The following is a 23,640-nucleotide window of genomic DNA, read 5'->3' as shown; positions in this document are numbered from 1 at the left end:
AGGCGACCTATCAAAGGGCCATCCAGATGTGCCTCGATCAATAGATCGGCCGCAATGTCGAAGCTTACATCGATGATGTGGTTGTCAAGTCTAAGACTACCGACAATCTTATCACCGACCTTGAAGAAACGTTCGCCAACCTAAAAAGGTACCGATGGAAGCTGAACCCTTCAAAGTGCATCTTTGGAGTTCCATCCGATATACTTCTGGGCTACATCGTCAGCGCACGTGGCATCGAACCCAACCCCGACAAGGTCTCCGCCATCACCAACATGAAATGGCCAACATGCATCAAGGATATACATAAAGCTGGACATCGAGCTGGCTCAGCTTGGTTCGGCTCGGCTCGGCCTGGCTCGGTAGGATAACGAGCTGGCTCAGCTCGGCTCGTTATACCTAACGAGATAAAAAACTAGCTCGACATGGCTCGGGAAAAAGCTTGAGCTAGCTCGTTTGGCTCATGAGCCAGGGACAAAAAAATGTAAAATGAAGACTACCATACATTTCAATGAGTCATACATGATACACCACATATTTATCCATCATACATGCTAGCAACAAGCATCATATGCATACACATGCAATAGAGTACAAATTAGGTCCATCGTCCATGTCTCATCACATATTCATCCATGCAAATTGCAAAGTACGACATCAGCTAGATAGGAAGGGCGCATAAACATAAGTACATAACATAAGTTAACATAGCAGAATGACACATTGTTGAAGTTCCATCATTCTATATTTCCATGCAAACACACAAAAGGCATGGTCAGTTAAGACTTCTCCATGGCAAAATGTCCCTCGTTCAGTCCTTCCCCCTTTCCTATAGGTCAATAACAGTACAACAAACAACACTGTGTTAACAAGATGATAAGCAACAAGAAAAAAAAGAATGCACAAACTGAGCACATGTACCCCACTAGACACTAATTGCTGGACACCATGCATTTTGGGAATTCAATAGATTCGACATCATCTTCATCATCTCCAACCTAAAAATAGAAAAAATATTAGCATGTCACAAGACAAACAAAGTTGAATAGAGAGAACAAGGTATATACTTATATATATGAATCCATACCACGAGAGGATGATTGTTGTCATCATAAGTGCCCCTTATCCAGCTAGATGCACACACTAATGCCTAAACTGTGGCCAGCTTTAAAGAGCTTCTGTAGTCATCAAGAACTCAACCTGCATTACTGAAGGTGCACTCTGATGATACACTGCTCACTGGAACAGCCAAGAACCTCTTTGCCAAGCTAGACACAACTGGAAATCTATGACAGTTCACATTCCAATATCTAAGTAAGTTGAAATGCTTGTTATCTATGGGCTCATTTGGTTCATCTAGATAAATCAGCAGCTCAGATTTTGAACTTTCTGTAACACTAGATTGCAAAAATGACTGGAAATCACTTGCAATAGAAGCCATTGAGCTGGTTGTATCAAGTGAAGCTAAGGTTGATTGCCTGCTCGTGCCATTGTCACCCATCTTTTGCTGATTTAATATCTCATACTTGTTATAGAGCCTTTCCAACTCTTGGTTGATGTCATTAATCTCAATTTCACACCAAACAGGGTCAAAAATCTGTGCAAAACACCATTTAATGTACCTCATCTTGAACCTAGGGTCAAGAATTGTAGCAATAACCATAACATTGTTCTTCTCCTCCCAATATTTATCAAATTTCTCCAACATAGCAGTAGCCATACTCATCAAATATGTATCTCCAGATTGCTGCGCTCCTATCAATGCTCTCTTAACTTTCACTATGTAAGGATAGAAACAATTGGCAGTTGGATAGAGTGACCCAGAAAATGCAGTGGTGGCCTCTGCCATTGTTCCTAATATTGGCCTAATTTTTCCAAACAATACCCAATCTGAATCTGAAGGTTTCCAAACATAGCTGGTGTCTATGTCTTCGTAATAACCAAATGCATCCTTATAGGCAATGCACGTATCTAGCATTTTAAAAGTTGAATTCCACCTTGTTTTAACATCCAAAGCTAAACCTCTTCCTACTTTGACAGAATAATTGTTGCATACTTCCACAAACTTATACATGCGAGATGGAGACCTCTTAAAGTATTTCACTGTGTTCCTCAAGCAAGTTATCAAATTATCTATTGGTTGGAGGCCATCATTAACAACCAAATTGACTATGTGAGTAGCACAACGAATATGAAAGTAATTAGGATCAAATACTAAATTCTTTCTAGCAAGAAGCTTTGCCTTCAAATTTGTAACAGCCGTATCATTGTTTATAGCATTATCAAGAGTTATTGTTGTGACCTTGTCTTCTATTTTCCATTCTACCATACACTCAAAAAATAGCCTGAGCTATGACAATACCAGTGTAGGGAGGATCCACCTCGATAAAGTTCAAGACACGGCATTGCAAAACCCAATTCTCATCTATATAATGTGCCACCAAACACATGTACTGAAGGTTTTGATTAGGTGTCCATAAATCAGTGGTTAAACTTATTGATTCTGCCTCTTTCAGACTCCTCTTGAGTTTGGTTTTTTTAGATTAATAAACCCTCATGCATTCATTTTTTATAGACTTCCTACCAATAAATTCATAGTTACCATTCATCCATTTCATCAAGATATTAAACCATTTATGCTCTACCATCCTAAATGAATACTCATGAGCAATTATCATCTTGGCAATCAATTCTCTAGTGTGCTCATGATCATATTCAGTAGGATTAACAACAAGAGAATTGCCATCATCTGGACCAAAGTTTAGTGTACCTTGAGCTTTAGCCTTTGCCAACTTGTTCTGATATTGTGTGCAATTAGCCAGGTGCTGGTTCAGAGTTGTTGTAGCACCACTTGGATGGTACACATAACTCCTATAGCAGAACTTACACTTTGCCTTTGTCTCCATGACACCCCTCTCCTTCTTGGATGGGACATTGACAACCTTAAAATGTTTCCAGCAATTAGCCCTTTTGCCTCTTGCTATCTTGCACATGGGAGACAATGTAACACCAGCTTTTTTCCCTCTTGTCTTTGCCTTCTTAGCCTTTGATGTGCCATCATCAACCTCATCACCCCTCTGGCTTCCACTTCCACCATCAACTATAGGTAGGCTTTTAGACATATCATCCCTATGGTCGAAGCTGTTATCATCGTCCTCCTCATCTTCTAAAACTTTCTCCAATGGCTGCACAAAGAAACATACATGTATTAATGTATAGCTAAATCATTGCTATTTCATTAAAAATAAAGTATGACATTCTTCATTTTTGGGGATAAATTCATTATCTGGATAGCAATAATTAAATAATCTAGATAGCAATGATTCCTATAACTATGGACCAATCAATGAATCAAGCAAATTCAACTTTCAAATCTGTACTGTACGAACTAGTATATGGAAACTAGATAACATACCACCACGTCCATGGATAGAGTGGGATTCGATGAAGACCGAGTGCTAGTTTGTCGTCCACAAAGCTTACTCCTTGACTCCAAACTTGGAGGACACAGCGATGCACTATTCTCGCCCTCCATGGCCGTGGCTGAGGGCCTGGAGCACAGCAGTCAGCAGGTTAGTAGCAGTTCGGCAATCGGCAGAGGAAGATCTAGAGGAAAAAGGAGAGAGGAGTGATTGAGTGAGGACCAGAACCAGACCTGCTCGCAGATGGAGAGGTGCTGGTCGCGGCCGCCTAACTTGCAGTCATGGCGTCGGGTGTCTCGCTCACCCCATCGTCGCCGCGGTAGTGTGCTGGCCCTGCTACAGTCGCGAGCTTGCGACGGTGCATGAGCGGTGAGCCCCTAAGGAGGCTTAGGGTTTTGTTCTGTTATGTGCCGATGTGCGCATGGGCCATGGGCTAGGGGCCTGTGGGCTATGGACTGCGGTAATGCGGCCTGTAGACTTCCTTTCCTAGAAACGCAGCTCGTTGAGCTCGCGAGTAGCTTCCGAGCTAGCTCAGCTTGGCTCGTTATACTAATGAGCTAAAACCTAGGCTCGGCTTGGCTCATTATCCTAACGAGCCGAGTCAAGCTGAGCCGAGCTAGCCACGAGTCGAGCGAGCTAACAAGCTTCGAGTTTTCCGTCTAGCTTTAGATATACAGAAGCTTACAGGCTGCTTAGCTGCTTTAAGCCGCTTCATAACGTGCCTCAACAAAAAGGGACTTCCATTCTTGAAACTCCTTAAGGCCTCCGAGCATGGACACAGCTTTCGAGTAGCTGAAGTTGTTCCTAACAAAGCCTCCGATCATGACGGCACCAAGGCTAGACGAAACTCTCCTGATCTACATCACCACCACTTCTTGTGTCATTAGCACAGCTATCGTCGTCGAACGTGAGGAGGCCAGGCATGACTATATGGTGCAATGTCCGGTATACTTCATCAGCGAGGTCCTTAATGAGCCCAAGACTCGGTATCCTCAGGTCCAAAAGCTGCTATACGCCATTCTGATTACGTCGCGCAAGCTCCGCCACAACTTCGAGTATTACAAGATCGCCGTGGTCATCGGGTTCCCTCTAGGGGACATTCTCCGCAACAAAGAGTCCAATGGCCGCATCATCAAGTGGGCTATCGAGCTCGGCACTTACTCCATCAAATTCTGAAGCAGGCCTACCATCAAGTCTTAGGCGCTCGCTAATTTCATCGCCGAGTGGACCGAGATTCAAGAGCCCATCGCCGCTACTTGCCCCGAGCACTGGGTGATGTACTTTGACAGCGCCCTCAACATCAACGGTGCTGGTGTGGGCATTTTGTTCATTACATCGACCAAGAATAAGCTCTGATATGTTCTCCAGATACATTTTCTGGCCTCCAACAATGCCACCAAATATGAAGCATGTCTCCATGGACTCTGCATAGCCGTCGAGCTCGGCGTCAAACATCTCATGGTATATGGGGATTCCGCACTAGTCATCAACCAACTCAACAAAGACTGGTCCTGCTCTAGTGAAAAGATGGATGCATACTGCGCCAAAATCAGGAAGCTTGAAGGGAAGTTATACGGTATCGAGTACCACCATGTGGTATGAGATCAAAATCAGCTCGCCGACCACCTATCCAAGTTAGGCTCCTCTCGCATCGTGATTCCATCAGGGGTTGTCGTTCAAGATCTTTTGGTGCCATCCATTAAGGAAGAGAAGGAAGTTCAAGAAATTCCCCCCGCTGAGCAGCTGGTACTTATGGTACCTTCGCCGGTCGCCGATTGGAGGGAACAGTTCATCAAGTACCTCACCAACGCCGAAGTACCCGTCGACAAGACTAAAACTAAATGTCTAATCTGTCGAAGCAAGCATTACATACTGGTGGATGGCAACTTGATGAGGAAAAGTGCCAAGGAAGGGATACTATAGAAATGCATCACCCAAGAAGGAGTGAAGCCACTTCTCGAAATTCACTCTAGTTCCTGTGGCAATCATGCGACCTCGAGAAACCTGGTCGGTAAAGCTTTCCTAACTGGTTTTTACTGGCCCATGGCCATCTCCGATGCAGAAGACCTCATCCAATGTTGTGAAGGATGTCAATTTTTCATCAAGCAAATACATGTGCCAGCACAAGAACTATAGACCATCCCATCTTCCTGGCTTTTTGCATGTTGGGGATTGGACATGATCAGGCCTTTTAAGCCAGTGCTAGGTGGTTTCCGGTACATGTACATCACCATCGACAAGTTCTCCAAGTGGATTGAGTACAAATCGCTTGTTTTGGCTACTGCAAAGAAAGCAGTCAAGTTCTTCGAAAATATCATCCATAGATTTGGTCTCCCGAATAGCATTATCACCGACCTTGGAACCACATTCACTGGTCATCATTTTTGGGACTTCTATGAAGACCGGTGCATCTCCGTCAAATACGTCTCTATTGCCCATCCCAGAGCCAACGGCCAGGTCGAAAGGTCTAACGGCATGATCCTTGATGCCCTAAAAAAGAGGCTATATCAGAAAGAAGAAAAGAATCCGGTCAGGTGGCTCAAAGAGTTACCAGCTATGGTCTGAGGACTGCACACTCAAGCTAGTCATAGCACCGGTGTGTCTCCATATTTCTTGGTCTACAGCTCAGAAGCCATACTACCAGCGGATATTGCCTTCCGAGCACTTAGGGTGGAAAATTATGATGAAGAGCAAGCCACAGCTGTTCGGACAGAGGACATCGATAGGGCCGAGGAGGAATGCCTGATCACCTGCGTCCGCATAGCCAAATATCTAGAAGGCTTGTAGAGGTACTACAACCACAACATCAAAGGTCATTCATTTGCTATTGGCGACCTCGTTCTCCACATAAAATAAAAAACCGAAAGGATGCATAAGCTCTCCTCCCCCTAGGAAAGGCCTTATGTTGTCAAAGATTTTACCCGACCAGGGTCTTATCGCCTACGTGACTTAGACGGAATCGATGTCCCCAACTCATGGCACATCGAGCACCTTATATGTTTCTATCCTTGAAACGCTCTAGATATGTATTCTCCACTTCATGATGAATAAAGTTTTGGTCGCCATAATTTGTCTCCATTTTTTCTCCATTACAATTTAATCTCCACTTACGGTCGCCGAGCTCTAAGCTACTCCTTAACGAACTCTAGTACAAGATCGCCATAACTGCTCTGTCATGTTTCTCCAAATCTCCAACGTGTTTCGCCAAGCAGGTTTCTCCAAATCGCTGACCATGTTTCTCCAAATCTCCAATGTATTTTGCCAAGCAGGTTTCTCTAAATCACCGACCACGTTTCTCCAAATCTCTAAGTTATTTTGCCGAACGCCAAGTAGCACACGTCTTGTTCTACACTCTATGGAGAAGACCCAGTCTCCGATCTCTCCCTACACATGCTACGGGCTCCGCGCTGTGCATTATGGTTGGTCGGCTACAGTTCCTTGGTCATGCCTATTCCTCCTACACATGCACAGGCTCCACGCTCGATGTTATGGACTATGGGCTAGCCAAGGCCCAGAGCATAGTAGAGAACTAACTGCTCAGACGCCACTAATACTACGTATATCTCCAAGTTATTTTGCCAACCACCGAGCAGCACACGTTCTGTTCTATTCTCTATGGAAAAGACCCAATCTCCGATCTCTCCCTACACGTGCTATGGGCTTTGGGCTCTACATTATGGGTGGTCGATTGCGGTTCCTTGGTCACGCCTGTTCTTCCTACACATGCACGGGCTCCGCGCTCGACGTTATGGACTATGAGCTAGCTAAGGCCAAAGAGTTCAGTAACGAACTAACTGCTCGGACGCTACTTATACTATGTATAATTGCATTAGGGTTAACACTACAACAATTTTTCACCGCGCTACTAGCAAACTGCATAAAACATGCACTTGTTACTTTACAACATTTATACATACACATAAATGTCTGTTTGTGCCCTTGTGCATTCTAACTACTCTCTCCAGTTAATACAGCATTACTCTCCAAGCAGATCATCAAGCTTCGCCATGACCGTCCGTCTCGCCGAACATGTCAATGTCGCTGGCCAGCTTCTTCGCTATGTCCTCCACCTCATCCTCTAGCTGCTGGTGCTCCACCTCACCCATCCCTCCAGTGAATCTGACCCCTATCGCCTAAAGGTCCATGGCTGGGTGGTGGGACCGGGCCACCGCAAGGGTGTGAGCAACAACGGTAACAATGGTGTCACGATTGAAGCTCTTGAAGTTCTCCCACGCCGCCTTGCACCTCTCGATGATGGTGTCTGGACGCGGCGGCCTATCATTAGGCTAAGGAGCCACCTCTAGGTCAACGTAGTCGAGCACCAATTTGATTCCAGCAACCATAGCGTTGAGCCTATTTCGCTGGGTGTTGGCCTCCTGCTTCAGCACATCAAACTATGTTGTGACCCTCCAATAGTAGTCTGCAAGCATTGCAAGGTTCCATGAAGCAAGGAAACTACTTCAACAGTAACTCCGCCCAGGAAGTAATCACCTTTTAGCTCCTCGGCCAGTTTATCCGCACACCCTGACTCCTTCACCTTCTCCTCTCAGAGTTGCTCGATGGCTTGGCGTAGCTAGCCGAGCTCCGCATCTTGCTCTACAAGCACAATAGTCATCACAAAAAATGTGGCTATTCAACAATACAAAGCACATTCGCCGATATGCCATACCTGCTTTCTGCTCAGATATGTTCCTGAGCTGCTCGGACTTCTGCTCTAGCTACTTGAAGACCGTGGCTAGCTGCTCAGACTTGCCACATAGCTGCTCAAACACTGTTGCCAGCTGCTCAGATAGGATGCCCTTCTAGTACTCTAGGTCCCGTGTGTTGGACTCAGCAAGGTCTCATTTGCGCTAGGGCCTCTAGATGTTTTTCTCCATAAGGTTCATCGCCTCCTTGAGTTTTTCATTCTCCTCGGTGAGGGGCTCCATCCTCTTTACCAGATGGCACCGCTGCTTGGCAGTTTGAGTTATCCCCTGCAAAAATGCCAATATTATGAAGAAGAACAATTTCCAATGTCAAAGATGAACATTACAGATGCAGTACTGACCTCGATTTGTGTCATCACTCCGGCAAGGGCAGACTCCAGTCTCCTCAGCTCCCTGGTGGCGTCCTCCTCCTCAATAACCACCACCTCATTGCCGCGTCGGCGGAGGATTCGGACAGCTTGGGGTCGAGATTCCTCACGTTCGATCTCTTCCACCTCGTCCTCCTCCTCCGTGGCTAGAGGCACCATCGGGGGGCTCCATGGCCGAACAGCAGGTTTGACCACACCCTGCAACACCAAGGGGGTGTTGTTTGCTCCTCGGGCGCCACCGGCTTTGCCGCCCTAGACTCAGGCGTGGCATCGGCATCTCCTGCATTCGCCGCTGAAGACTCGATGGTTCTTGCTGTTGCCCTAGGCATCGTCGCCAACCCATCCGCCATCGACCCTAGCCTCTCGCCACCACTAAGACCACTAACAGTGGTGTTTGACTCCTCCGTCGACTATCGAGCACTCAGGGACTCCGGGATGGGAGCCACCGTCATTGCCTCCGCCTCAGGACTAGCCCCCTACTGTTCGTCAGTTTGGATGGGCGGGGTCAGATCCTCTGCATGCCTCGTGTTGCATCAGATTAGCGTGTTAGTCACTGTGGGGGATATGCCCCCGGGTACCACAAGATGGTACATGGGCCGCACCATCCGAGGTGGCCCGGCCTGTAAGATCAAGGCGTGCATAGCAAGATTACAAGTTGTACTAGATATTGTAATAGTACCAAATTGGATACTTTACTTGTAACCTTGTCTCTTCGGAGTATATAAGGAGAGACAAGGGTCCCCTAGAGGACAGATCCAAAGAGGTTAATCTGTATACATCTCAATACAATACACCAAAGACACAGGACGTAGGGTATTACGTCGACCAGATGGCCTGAACCTGTCTAAATCGCTGTCTCTGCGCCTTGTGTCACCATCTGGTTCCTGATTACACGCACCGTCTACCGATAATCTACCACCATGGGCACCCCCCTCGGTGGACTGCCGACTATATTTCGTCGACAGTGGCGCGCCAGGTAGGGGTCCCCTCTAGGGGTTGTGCGTGCTGATCTTCCGGCGAATCAGATGGGATCTCAAGATCACCCTTCAACAGCCCTACGGGCTCAACATCCCGAGACTACGAATCATGGCGGCGTGTTATCAACCAATCTTGCAGAAAAGCCAGAAGATCCATCTACGTGTCGCGTAACATGTCACCGTGATCCATCTATGAGAGGCGACTACCAGCCTCAACGACAGCTGGCAACACGCTCCTCCACGTCCCGGAAACAACCGAGCCGACTGATCAGATTCATTGAACCAAAGGCCACGTCCGATCTGCAAGGCCATGCAAGCTAGCTTTCAGAGTCACGTATCAAGCAAACAAGGATGGTTTTGCATGGAGGAGTACGAATGCATCTACACCACCATGCGAGCTAATTGTAGCTTCCACGTGCAACCGACAGACATGCAAGGGGATCGACTTGTATATACTTGCATCATTGCCTTCGCGATCGCGTGCACGGGCTACTGCTCGATGCCGATCAACACACGCAACGCCGCAGCCGTGGAAGCGATTCAAGATCAATTCTTCTACGCACCAAGCTGCTAAGCGAACGTCCCGAGCGACACCGCCGACCACATCGACCACATCCCGCTCGGCTCCGCCGAGCTCCGACCATCAGACCACCTCGACCACGTCCCGAGCGGCTCCACCGAGCTCCGACCATCAGACCACCTCGACCACGTCCCGAGCGGCTCCGCCGAGCTCCGACCATATCTTCCTTGCTCGCGGTGAATTATTGGAACTACAGGATCATGCAAGCTAATTAAACGTTGAGGTTTATATACATGTATACATGCAAGGATGCATCTATCAGGCATGCAAACATCTGCATGTACCTCTCCCCACGTGGTGGACTTCATCAGGCTACTCCGTAATCTTCACGCAAGCAAGGAAGATCTCCGACTACGTCGACCACATCCCGAGCGGCTCCACCGAGCTCCGACCACGTCGACCACGGACCACGTCTCGAGCGGCTCCGCCGAGCTCTGACCACGTCGACCACGTCTCGAGCGGCTCCGTCAAGCTCCGACCACCTCGACCACAAGACTACGTCGCCATGATGATCGCCGCGAAGAACGGCGCTACGACAACCGTGACCACAGTCATGACGATAAGTCGGAAAGCTCGAGGACCGGACAACTTCATCGCCAACGACACGTCAAGCCATCTCTCGAACATCGCAACACGCCGACTACACCCACCGGTCGTCAATAAAGCTAAGTATTATTTTTAATTGAAAATTTCTTCGATCATCATACACCTCCGCCGACCACCCTTAGGGTGCGCTCCGCGTCGAATTTTCTCCATACATACAATCCAAAACATGTATAAGTTTTTACAACGGTTCGCCGATACGTTTTCCTTCCTGCTTGAGAATCCTAGAGCCGGCACTGTCTCCGGCTCCACCCCACGTGTGCATGAGAGTCCGCCCTCTGCGCTACGGGTAGTCGGCAGTCGCTCCCTGGTAACACTGGCACTCTACGCGCGGCAGCGTTCCGTACCTCGCGCTACGAGATGTTGGTCAGCCCAGGGCTGGCGCATTCTTCAGGACAGGTTAATACATCGCGCTACACCTCTACATAACAAAAGGGCTAAAAACAGCTAATGTTATTTTTCGAATATTACACCAAGTATAATTCATCGCCAACCGAACACCAAGTGTTTACTTCACCTCCTATAGAGAGGTCAATATATTTCGTACACCATCATGTACTACCGCTCTCTGTATTTATTTTTCAGGAACATAGTTCGGTCAGCGAGCTCATGCTTCAGGGTTCGCCAAGACCACTACGGTGCTCGAGGACTCTGGCCAGACCACGCTCATGCTCGGGGACTCTGGCCAGACCACGCTCATGCTCGGGGACTCTGGCCAGACCACGCTCGTGCTCGGGGACTCTGGCCAGACCACGCTCATGCTCGGGGACTCGCCAGACCACTCCGTGCTCTGGGACTTCTCGCCAGACCACTCCGAGCTCCGACCACGTCGATCACATCTCGAGCAGCTCCGCTGAGCTCCGACCACGTCAAGGGGACTTCGTCGGTCGCTCCTCGACCTGTGCTCGGGGACTGCCTCGACCACGGCTCGGGGACTTCGTCGCTCGCTCCTCGACCTATGCTCGGGGACTGCCTCGACCACTCTCCAAACACGGCTCGGGGACTTTGCGTCTCGACTACATGCGACAGGCAACTCGCATACAGTTGGGGATATTCTTTCTCATTTAGACCTTGCTACAAGGCTCATACCTCGCCTTCTAGCAAGCTCGGGGACTACATCGGTACGATGCACCTACCGGTGCATCTTGTATCGCCTATACGACGGTTGGATTCTCAACTTAACTGGGAATTCTTTTTTAGACCCTGGCACCACGTGGCTACGTCACCTACTACCAGGCTCGGGGACTAAGTGGGCACACTTCACCTTGCGGTGAATGTGTTTGTTTTTCGACCTCTACGCCTCTGATGATCAAGGACGCTACGCTTCAGGACGCACTTACATTTCTTTTCAGAAATACAAGTGGGCACACTTCCCAGGACGGAAATCTTTTTCTTTCTTCTTAAGAGCACCATACATTCTTCGGACAACCTACTTCTCTGGCGACAACGGTGGTCGGAGATGTCAAGAACTCAAGCCTCACTGTTCGGAGAAGGTTAAAATGGCGTGTCGCATCAGAATACATGGCGCTCGGGGACTAGCTGTGGGGGATATGCCCCCGGGTACCACAAGATGGTACATGGGCCGCACCATCCGAGGTGGCCCGGCCTGTAAGATCAAGGCGTGCATAGCAAGATTACAAGTTGTACTAGATATTGTAATAGTACCAAATTGGATACTTTACTTGTAACCTTGTCTCTTCGGAGTATATAAGGAGAGACAAGGGTCCCCTAGAGGACAGATCCAAAGAGGTTAATCTGTATACATCTCAATACAATACACTAAAGACACAGGACGTAGGGTATTACGTCGACCAGACGGCCCGAACATGTCTAAATCGCTGTCTCTGCGCCTTGTGTCACCATCTGGTTCCTGATTACACGCACCGTCTACCGATAATCTACCACCACGGGCACCCCCCTCGGTGGACTGCCGACTATATTTCGTCGACAGTCACCAAAAAAGGATAAGGATATGACAACCAAATAACTCCAAGACAAGGGTACTTACGTAGCGGCTTTCCGGTAGATTTTTCTGAACCGGCGCTACCTACCCGAGCCCCCAGCCGTAGCCTTAGGGTCGATTCCTGCATTTTGGGGTGGAGGTCTCGTAGTCTCCACCATCGGCCTCTCCTCCACTAGCCACTCTAGGACTCCCCTCGCCTGCTGCTTGGGGTCCCCCTCCGTCCGCTGCTCTAGGACTCCTTTCGCTTGTTGCTCGGGGACTCCCATCGCCTGGTATTGGGGGACTTCCTCCCCTCCCTTCGATTGCTCCTCCGCGTGCATTCTGCATGGAGGCGCCTTAGTTCTCGGTGGAGGAGCCATTGGCACTTCGTCGTCATCTGACCACTCAAACATCACGGCACTCCGCGTCTGAGTGGTCCAGTCACCGCCAAGTGAGATGCCGCCCGACTTGAGGGGAGCGGCACCTGCTGTCTTTCTCTTCTTCTAGGCTAGCTCATCTACCACTGCCCTCTTCCCCTGGACTTTCTCCGACATCGAGGATGGACTCTCTGTCCGACCAGCGTCCGCGTCTCTGGACTCAGACGAGACGCTGATGGCTCCCACCTCAGGCCAAGCTGGTGGTAGAGCGTCTACTGCCTATGGCCAATCACCCCTCGGCACCCCCAAGAAGTACACCACTCTTTCCTGTGAATGGATCTTTGCATAAGTGAATCAGTTCACTACTCGACAACAATCACAGATTAAAAGCATCACGAACAAAACAATTGGGATGGTTACCTGAGGAGGCGGATTTGTATAGTTGAAGGCCCTCGTCTGCCTTGACACATTGAACGAGGCATTTGGAGCAAATAGCTCTACGGCCCGCTCGAGAACATCATTCCTCGTCAGCCTCCCCATCCTCTACCGGGTGGGCCCTCTCCTTGTATGGCTAGACGCGGCGCACTATGAAGCTCGCCGCCACTAGCCTACCATTAATCTCCATGCCTTTTATTAGGTTAAGGAGCTCCCTCACCTGCTCCATGTCAGCACTGCTCGGCTTCTCCAACTAGCTCTTCTGGCTCTCCGGGATGTGGTCGACATCACAGCGGATTGCGGGGTGGCTCTGCTTCATCTAGAACCACCTGGTGTTCCACCCCTTTAGAGAAGTGTTCAGTAGTATAGTGATGTACTCGCTCACCATCCCATCCTAGAGTTGTAGTTATACACCGCCAACCACCTTGGAACCATCGCCGCCCTTCTTCTTCAACCAGAACAGGTGTCTGAAGAGGTTGAAGTGTGGAAGAACCCCCAGATACATTTCACAAAAGTGGATGAAGATTGAGATATGCAAAATGGTATTTGGGTGGAGATTTCATAGACTAAGTGTCTAGAACTCCAATAGATCCCTCAAAAAAGGATGAACAGGAAATCCTAATCCTCACCAGAAATAATCCTCAAACACCACTACTTCATCAGTGTAAGGCATTGGGAAGGGCTCACCACTGGCTGGCCACCATCCGGCGGTAACACGATCAGGAAGAACGCTCGCCTCCACCAATCTGTTGAGCTCCGCCTCCCCCGTGCGCGACGGCACCCACTCTTCGTCATGGCTGGCTTCGGCACCCGCCTTCTTTGGGCTTGCCTTCTTTGGGTTCACCGCTCCCCTCTTTGGCGCCATCTCTCAGATTTGGATGGGGACTGTCGGCGGAAGTGCGCATGGATGTGAATCTGGAAATGCGAGAGCTAAGGAAGAAGATGAAAATGGCAAAGTGGCAAAGATGGGAGCGCGGGGTGCGGCGGCGCAGTTATAAAGCACTCCCCCTACCTTTTCACATTCAAGGGTTTTTGGGAAACAGCTCCCACGATTTGCGCCTCTCCAAATTCTCCGCAACAGCAAGGTGGGCCGTTACCCAGGCTTTCGTGCAACAGTGGCCCATATTGCCGATTTATCTTCGCAATTTGTTATGTCTTGCTGACTATTCACCGACTTCTCCGCCAACCGTTACGGCTCAGTAATTACTACTGTACAACCATTATTTCGGTATTTTCTCCATGATTTGTTTTCTCCAAGATTTCCTCTTTTGGCTCGGGGACTGCATCAGCATTACGTCTTGGTTCCTCACCGCATTTGGAATTTTTCTTCAGTTGACTGTTGTTTCTGACCCTGTCACCACGTGACCATGTCACCTACTGTCTGGCTTGGGGACTAAGTGGGCACACTTCACCTTGCGGTGAATGTGCTTTTTCTCATTTTGGGGCTACGCCTGGGGACTGGCTGCCTGCTCAGCTGGTATGCTACTATTCTTCTACTTTGGACCCTGGCACCACATGACTACGTCATCTACTGTTAGGCTCAGGGACTAAGTGGGTACACTTCACCTCATAGTGAGTGTGTTTGCTCTGTTCTGGAATACTCCGCGCCTCTTGAAGCTGAAGAAGACTATCTTCCTTTCTCGTGGTCGGACTCTAAGTGGGCACACTTGGTGCACTATGAAGAAATTTTTGATTTAGAACTTGAGCTCCTTACACCCTAATGGCAAGCTGTATTTGGGTCACACTGCTCGATGATGGCTCACACTACTCAGCAATGGTTCACGCTACTCGGCAACTACTCACAACTGCTTGGCAACTCATCACGGTGGTCGGACCATGAGTTTGACTACTCGGCTTTGTTCGCACCTATTCGGACAAACTCAAGACGGTGTTGCACAATGGGTACAAGGCGCTTGGGGACTAGCTATGGGGGGTACGACCCCGGATACCCACAATAGACCACATGGGTTGCGCCCCTAGGGGCGGCCCAGCCTACAAGACAAAGCCTTGTGGGGCACGACTCTGCTCGGCGCCTCCCGTAAGACACTGGGAAGATATCTAAAAGATCTGTTAGGATACATATGATCCCATGATCCCTGTAATCTATTATTACTTTCTGCAACACCCTAAAATTTTAAATTTTTGGAAATAGAGCTAAAATGATTTAATTTGGAATTTTGTGCTCAGGAAATATAGGAAAATAATTTTTTTCGTTAAATTTAAATTCATCATAAGGTTTAGCAACATGTTTGTGCATACATGCCCTTGCATTTGATGTATTTGGTTGAGCGGTTTTGATTAAAAATTTAAAATGGTTGAAATTGCTTTTGCAAATGAAATAAAAAATGGCTTTGAAGAAAAAGAAAAGAAAGAAAAAGAGAATCTAAAAATAAAAGTATTTTTTTTAAAAAGTTGTAAATTTTATTTTTGAGAACTTACCCAAAATTGTTCATTTTTATTTGAATTTAAAAATGTATTTTAACCCGTATTCAATTTGATTTGATTCATATTTGAATTCGGTTTGAAAATGAAAAAAGAATTTCTTTTATTTCTCCCTCCTCATTCTCTCGACCTAGTCCCGTCCCGTTTCTCCCGCTTGCGGCCCAGCAACAGCGCCAACCCGCTCTTTTTCCCGCATGGCCATTTTTCTTTTTCCAGCGTTGGCCCGCTCTTTCTCTCCGTGGCCCAATTTGGCTTCCTGCTCCCCATTTCCCCTCTCGGCTTTTGCTCCCGCTCGGCCCAACTCGTGCAGGCCAGCCCAGCCAGCACACCGACCCACGCCGCTCTCCCTCCCACGATGATTGGGCGCCGGGCCCCTCACCCACCGACGCCGACCGGTGGGACCACCCTGTTAGCTCCATCCCCTCCACTAGCTCATGACCAGTTGGGACTCCACCGCCGCCGCCGTCCGAGTCCGCGCATGCCCCGCGTCATTGTCGTGCACGCCAAGCATCCCGGTCCCTTAAATACTAGATGCCCATGCCCGCCGCTACCTACCCCGTGCCCTATCTCGCTCTGCCCTCGCCCCGAGCCAGCCTAGCACCGTCGCTCGGATCCTGCCAATGGAGCTTGAAGATAGAGTCGTCGTGCCGTCTTGTTGGTCCTCCGTCACGGTAAGCTTGTTCCTGAGATTCGCGTTGAAGTTGCGAGCACTCCTAGCCCGTTTTCTCCCTCTCCCTCACACTGTCTTGGTCTCTCCGCGTCGTAGCTGTTCCACCGCCGCCATAGTTCGCCTCCAGCCGCCTCTGCTCGCTTTTAGCGGCCATGGATTGCTGTGCCTAGTTCACCGGGATGATCTCTAGCTCCTCGTCTTTTTCCCATGAAAAATAGTGGTTGGAATCACCGAAACCGAGCTCACCGCGAAGCTTCTCGTCATCGTCAATGGCGCGCCACCGCGCCGGCCACTATTCTAGCGACAGCCTCCTCCCTCTCCCATCCTGATCGAATCTTGGCCACCCGCATCTGATCCAACGACCGATATTCCTCCATACCCCTTCGGTTGGCATACTTGCTAAAGAGACCCTCTCTTTTCTACTAATTTAACCCACAGTCCAAAACATGTTTACAGATTTTGTTTTCTTCATTTGAAAACATATTTTGTTTCGGTTAAGTCTAAAATACGTTTTCAGCTATTTACAGAATTGCCACTGATTTTGTTTTAGCCATAACTTCTCCGTTTTAACTCCGATTTGATTCGTTCAAATTGCGTTAGGTTTGTAATTTCATAATCTACATGTGTATACTATTGTTAGATGTGTTTTCAACTTTTAAAATTACTGATTAGATTTAATCTATTATTTTATTAAAGGAAATCTTGTTTAAATCATATCTTCTGTGTTTTAACTCCGTTTTAGTCCATTCAAGTCGCGTTAGATTCATAGCGATGAGATCTATGTGTTAGTAACAGTGTTTATCATGTCACTAATACTAGAATTTCATGGTTTGAATCATATCTTAAATAACAATTATGCAACTAGATTTTATAAATAAAATATGATTTGTTTCACTTTAGTTTTATAAATCAAATCTAAATTTGACTTAAATTATAATCTCTACAAAATATCTTATATATGTTTTTATATAATTAAAACACATGAAGCTAATAGTTTTATGTTTTCTCCTATGAGCAAATCTTTCGGTAGATGCATTTTTTCACCATAGCTCCGATTAGCGTGTTTTTCGCTTCTGTGTGTTTGTAGCGAGACGTAGATTCGTTTTACAAACTTTTCATCTTAATTTTATGTTTGGTGTACTATTCTAATTTAGATCTATTGTTTGCTTCATATATGATTGTATGGATGCTTGTGTGGTGCTTTATGATTTTGTCCAGTCGGTGAGATATACGTGGTGATCAAGAAGAAGAAGAAGAAGAACGTTGAAGATTAAAGCTTACCGAAAGATCGGTGTTTAAGGCAAGTATAGCATGAGATCTTCCTTGTTACGTATTTATATTTAATCTTTTAATTCATATTGCATGTGTCTACCTTGACTACCACTAAGGATATCCTAGTCTTTTGTACTTGAACCTTGACTCCTATGGGATATGCATTGGGTAGCTTTGCTAGTGCTCAACTACAACCATGATCTTGTAACTTGACTAATGTAATATGCAATAAACACTAAAAGATGCTTTTTAGCAACATGGAACAAGGGGGCTAGAGCATTGGGCTATATTTATGGTGCTCTATATTCCTCTCCCTAAGGACTTATCTGTAAGTGATCATCCGGGATTTACAGTATAGCTATGAGGGCTACATGGCTCTGGCTTTAGCTCAGTATGCGGACCTTTTCTAGCTTGTTAGTGGTTACCTTTATCGGCGTAAGAATGGCTTGCCGAATCGGGTATAGGACAACCTCTACTCTTATGTGTATAGCCGTGATGGAATTGTGCCATTCGATAGGGGGGTTCCTATATCTGTTTGCCGAGTGAATCTAATGGCCCTAACTTGTTAGACGAACCTTTAAAAGGCTTCATAGTGAACCCTACCGACCTTCCTTGGTAGTGGGTCAAGAGGCTAATCACCTCGGGCGAAAGGGTAAATCATGACTCACAATGAAAGTGTACAACCTCTACAGAGTGTAAAATTGGTATATCAACCATGCTTATGGTCACGAGCGGCCTTGAAACATTTACGGAATAGATGATGAACATTGATGATACTAATGATAAAGATGCTCACTAATGATTATTGTTTATGCTATTCATTATTCATGTTTACCTGATCATGTGTTTATATGGGCTTGTGATAAACTTGTTGCTACTCCTATGCTAAAATTATGACTCATTAAAAGCTAATCGCAGTAAACCAGTGTCAACCTTTTGAGCCTCATGAACCCCATGTTATATTTGTTGAGTATGACATGTACTTATGCTTGCTTTATATTTTTCAAATATTTGGATAAAAATCCTAGATGGGTACCAGATTGCTAGAGTTTGAAGGAATTAGGCTTGTGATCAACCAGTCAGTTGTCCCTGTGGATTTGGAGTCTTCGCCTAAAGATCGGTGTTGTCTTTCCGCTGTCTATACTTTGAGGTTATAATCTTTATACTAATACGCTATGTATTTAAGCATTGTCTTTTGATATTACCCTTATTTATAGCTATATGTGAGATTTGACTTCCTGGGCTCACATATGATGTGTATCTGGTTTTGTTCTTAAAACCGGGTGTGACACTTTTTGGTTATCTCTCAGATCTAACCGACTTGTAACCCTAGCCCCCAGACTATATAAGGCGGGCAGGGACCCCCTCTAAACTCACGCAATATCATATGATAACCAATATAATCCAATAGACCACATGAATAGGGTATTACATCATACTGACGGCCTGAACCTGTCTAACTCATGTGTCTCTGTTGCCTTCTTGTTCTTGATTACACGCCTCTCTGCCGATCAATCTACCTTCGTGGGATACCCCTCGGAGGACTGCCGATGATATTCTGTCAACATTGTTGTTGCCCTTAATTTAGACCGTAGTTAGTCTCACACGTTTCCCTATGGATACGATACTTGAAATATTTCTGGGTGAAAGCTACAATGGTATCCGTATGCTTGTGGATTTATCTGTATGCGTTAATAAATACCAACACCCGGGTATTGTATTTGCTCTAATTTATATGATTCCAATATAAATATGGCACATGAGCATAATCTCCATTCTCAGCCTCACCATATTTTCTGGTGCTCCCCACCACCTTGCCCCCTCCTAGCAACCTTGTTGGTGGTTAGAGGAGTCAGAACCAGCCCCTTCATAGATTTAGGTTTTCTTGTGTATCTCTTTTTCATTACAAGGGTTTGGTTTCCTGATGGCATCATTGAGGTGATGACAGTGAAGACGAATGGAATAATATCTTTGTGTTCTCTTCCTACCTTGACAATGTCCCGGTTTCTCGAGCACTCTATTTTTGTGGTAAAGAATTGTAAGCTTGCATTTGTAGTAAAGAATTGTAAGCTTGCATTCCTAGGGATTCCACCAAATGATGTTCTTTCAGTGGGATACTAGACCTCATTACCAACGGTGAGTGATTTTTTGTGATCTTTAAAGCTTTATATTAAGGATGATGTTTGTAAGCGTCCCCATGGTTTTTAAGGTGGCATGGCGAGACATGGTGAGCCACTCATTCGAGTTGCCTCGGCAAGCATAAGGCGAGCCAAGGCGACACCGCATGATTATAAATAACTTCAAAGCAGGAGCATGGAGTAGGGATAAAAAGGAAAATAAAAAAGTAAAAGAAGAAGGACAAGGGACAAAAAAAGGCCCAGCCCACCAAACAGTCCATAAAAGCCCTCCCCAACTATCGTGAATTATCTAGCGCTGCCACTGCTCCTCTCTGGTGCCTCTTCTTCCTCCTAATACTGCTCCTCTCTAGCCTCCATGTGCCTCTTCTCCCTCCAGATCTGTTCTCCATGTCCACTGTGGGAGCCGCCTCCTTCTAGATCTCCCCTCCCCTTCTAGATCTCCCTCCCCTTTCTCACTGCAACCGCCCCCCTTCTAGATCTCCCCTCCCCTTCCTCACTGTTGCGCCCTCCCTTGAAAGCCCTAGTTTGGTTTTAGATAATTGATGAAACCTAATTGGACTAATCCTTACATCTAAGTGTGTGACTAGATAGGATGGTCTAATCCAAGTGGTGGAGCAAGATGAAGTCCATGGTGATGGACATGTGATGATGATGATCATGCTCTAGACTTGGAAAGAAGAAAAATAAAAATAAAATGGGCTCAAGGAAAAGGTATATTTGATAGGGTCATTTTGTTTTGCCACTCAAGACACCTAATGGGTGTGAGTGGATTTATGATAGATAGCCATACTATCAAGAGGGGAGAATCTTGGTTGAAACAGTTGTCAACTGCCACTAGGTGAAGTAATTAATGCATATGCATTAGGACCTAGTGTGCTAACAAAAGGGCTTGTTCGGCTGGTAATAAAACCGGCTGATAAGCCGGCTGAAACTGTTTTGTTGTGAGAGAAAAATACTGTAGATTCTAACTAATAAGCTGGCTGATAAGTTCAAGCGAACAGACCCAGGCCCGCTTTGGAAAATGTTTGGAAAAACGCTAACACACGTGCACTATGTTGAGACACTTTGTTGTTGGCTATTTAGGAACAAGGGTGGAGTGATTAAGTTGTATGAAAAAGCTATTTCTTAGTGCCAAATTTGTGTGGTACATTTAAGAAGAAATAGCACTTAGAAAATAGAAAAAAAAGTTGAGGAGCTGCTGGGCTGACTGCTGCTGTGCTGGCCCAAGAGAGCAGCAGAGGGGCTCGGGCGTCTATTGGGCTGCTGCTTTGGCGTTGGCCCAGGTGAAGACTTGGGTGCTCGGTCCCAGGGGGCGCACGGCTTCGGACTGGGAGTGCGGAATCCGCGGCCACTGCGTGCGTGGCTCGACGTGCGCGCGCTTCTGGACTATCGCGGGCAGCAGGGCCGCACCGCGTACGCGGGTTCGAGGAGCTAGCGTGGTGCCTGGTCTGCGGACCCGGGCTGACCGCTGCCTCGGACCATCTTTGGCTCGGAGTCCGGCTTGGCGGCGTAGCGCGTGGCAGAGCTGGATCGCGCGGCTTGGCAGTCGGACCCAGGTGAGCGGGGATTCCGCAGCCTGTTCGGTTGGTTGGTTCGTATTGTTGCTGGTTCGTGAAGAAGTACTGCTGGCTGGTTTGTGTGAGAGAAAAATATTGTTCCGGCTGAAAATTTATGATCGTTTATGACAAGCCACAACCAAACGAACAGGCTGCCGGACCGCCGCCGCTGCGTCCGGTTTGGCGCGAGGGAAAGCAGGGTGCAAGCGGCGGCTTCAGACCCACGGTGGCTGCGGCCTCAGACTATAGATGGCCAACGGCCTGCCCGGCACGGGCCCGTGCCAGGCACGGGCCCGTGCCAGGCACGGCCCGATGGAGTCGGGCTGGCACGACACGTTGTGCCTCCCAGGCCGTGCCGGGCTGGGCTTCGTGCCTGGCCGACGGTCCAGATACGGCCTGCTGGACTATTTTTCGTACCGGGCCGGCCCAGTAAGCACGGCTTGTGAAGCCTCTCGGGCCGGCCCAAGGCCCGCTTGGCAGGGGGGGCATCGCCGTGGCGGTAGCAGGCGCCCTCGCGGCCGGCGTCCTGGCGCCCCGCGGCCGTCGCTCTCAAGGCCGGCGAGCCTGTGGCCGTGGACGAGAGAGAGGAAGAGAGGAGAGAAGGGGAAGGAGACGACAAGTGGCGTGCTCCACGCGGCCGCAGCCAGGCACGAATGCGCGACCTCCACGCGCAGGGCGCGGTCGCTGTTGGTCTGCCCAGCCAAGCCGCCGCCGCAACCGGTTGTTGTCGTGGAGGAGTGAGATCCGGTGGATTCGGAGAGAGAGCGGGGGCCGCCAGCCGCGAGGAAGAGACGAGGAGGTCGTCGGTGCTCGAGGCCACTCCACTCGAAGCTGCCGCTGCGAGGGCACGGAGGAAGAGGCCAAGGGGGCCACCGGCACCGTGGAGGACGACGTGGACGGGGCCGGCGGCGGCGTGGAGGACGACACGGACGGGGCCACGTGGACGAGGCGAGTGGGCTGAGCGCGACGCCTACGCGGGGTGGGTGGGGGAAGGGGTTGCGCGCAGGCGAGCATGTGCACAGAGAGCTAAGGGAGTGCAATGGCTAGGGGCTGAGGGGAGGGGGAAATGAAGTTAGGGTTGCTGCCGTGCTACCGACCTGTTGGGTGCTTCTGCTGCCGTCGTCCACGTGAGCGGGCCGCCATCGTGCCGTACGCTGTGGAGCGGGTCGTGCCATACCGGCCCACATGCCTGGGGTAAGGCCCAGGCACAGCCTGCTCCTCCGGGCCGTGCCAGCCCGGGCCCGCTCGCCACTGGGCCGGGCCATGCGGGGGCCGGGCCAAAAAAACTGGTCTCGTACCGGGCCGACGGGCTCAGGCTGCATAGCCATATATACCTCAGACCGATGGTGGCGCAGGTCTGGCTATGGAGGCTTGTGCGCGCGGGGAAGTAAAGGGACACACGGTAGCTCACAGTTGGCGCGGAGTGAGTTCGGACCCTGGAGAGTTGGTTCGGATGCCGGGTCCGGACCCAGTCCGGAGGGTTTTCCCCTCTCTGGAGCTCTCTGTGTACGTCCGGACCCTGAAGGGAGTTGGTCCGGATCTAGGGTCCGGTTCTATGGTCCAGTTCCACGTAGACATCATGACAAATAGCGACCGTTGGGATCTAACGACGCGTTTGAACGTGGGGACACGTGGCCCGATCCGGGGGTCCGGCCCTTCACTGTAGATGGTCCGAAACCTAGGTCCAGACCTTGGGTCTGGACCTCCCTGATGGCATAACGGCTATAACTTTTCGGGGCTCTATAAATAGAACTTGGGCGTGTTTGGCTCATTCTCTTGGTCATTCTTACATGTGATAGCATCCTTTGAGTTGAGCAAACACCCTCCCACTCAACTCCTTGCTTGATAGTGCAAATCAAAGTGAGATTGAGTGATTTCAAGTGCATTTGCTTGAGTGATTGCATCTAGTGGCAGTTGGGATCGATTTGCTGCGGTTTTCTTGTTACTCTTGGCATTTACCGACGCCTAGATGGCTTGAAGCAGCGGAGGAGTTGTGGCAAGAGTTGGTGATTGTTCTTGGCCACTTCCTGGTGATTTGTGAGGGGTTCTTGTGCCTTCCCCGGCGGAGCGCCAAAGCCAATTCTAGTGGATTGCTCGTAGCTTGTGGATCCCCATCTTGTGTTGGTTGTGCAGCACCCGATTGCGGGTTAGGCGT

General features: G+C 48.6%; 1 pseudogene; it reads right to left on the bottom strand.

The window, feature by feature from the left end:
* Positions 1-929: 929 nt before the first annotated feature.
* On the bottom strand, positions 930-4,838 carry LOC136460286 (zinc finger BED domain-containing protein RICESLEEPER 2-like; annotated as a pseudogene).
* Positions 4,839-23,640: the final 18,802 nt, after the last annotated feature.

This window comes from Miscanthus floridulus, chromosome 1, assembly GCF_019320115.1.
Source record: "Miscanthus floridulus cultivar M001 chromosome 1, ASM1932011v1, whole genome shotgun sequence".
Taxonomy (NCBI): domain Eukaryota; kingdom Viridiplantae; phylum Streptophyta; class Magnoliopsida; order Poales; family Poaceae; genus Miscanthus; species Miscanthus floridulus.
Note: the sequence above shows the minus strand (reverse complement) of the source record. Positions and strands in the feature narration are given on the sequence as shown.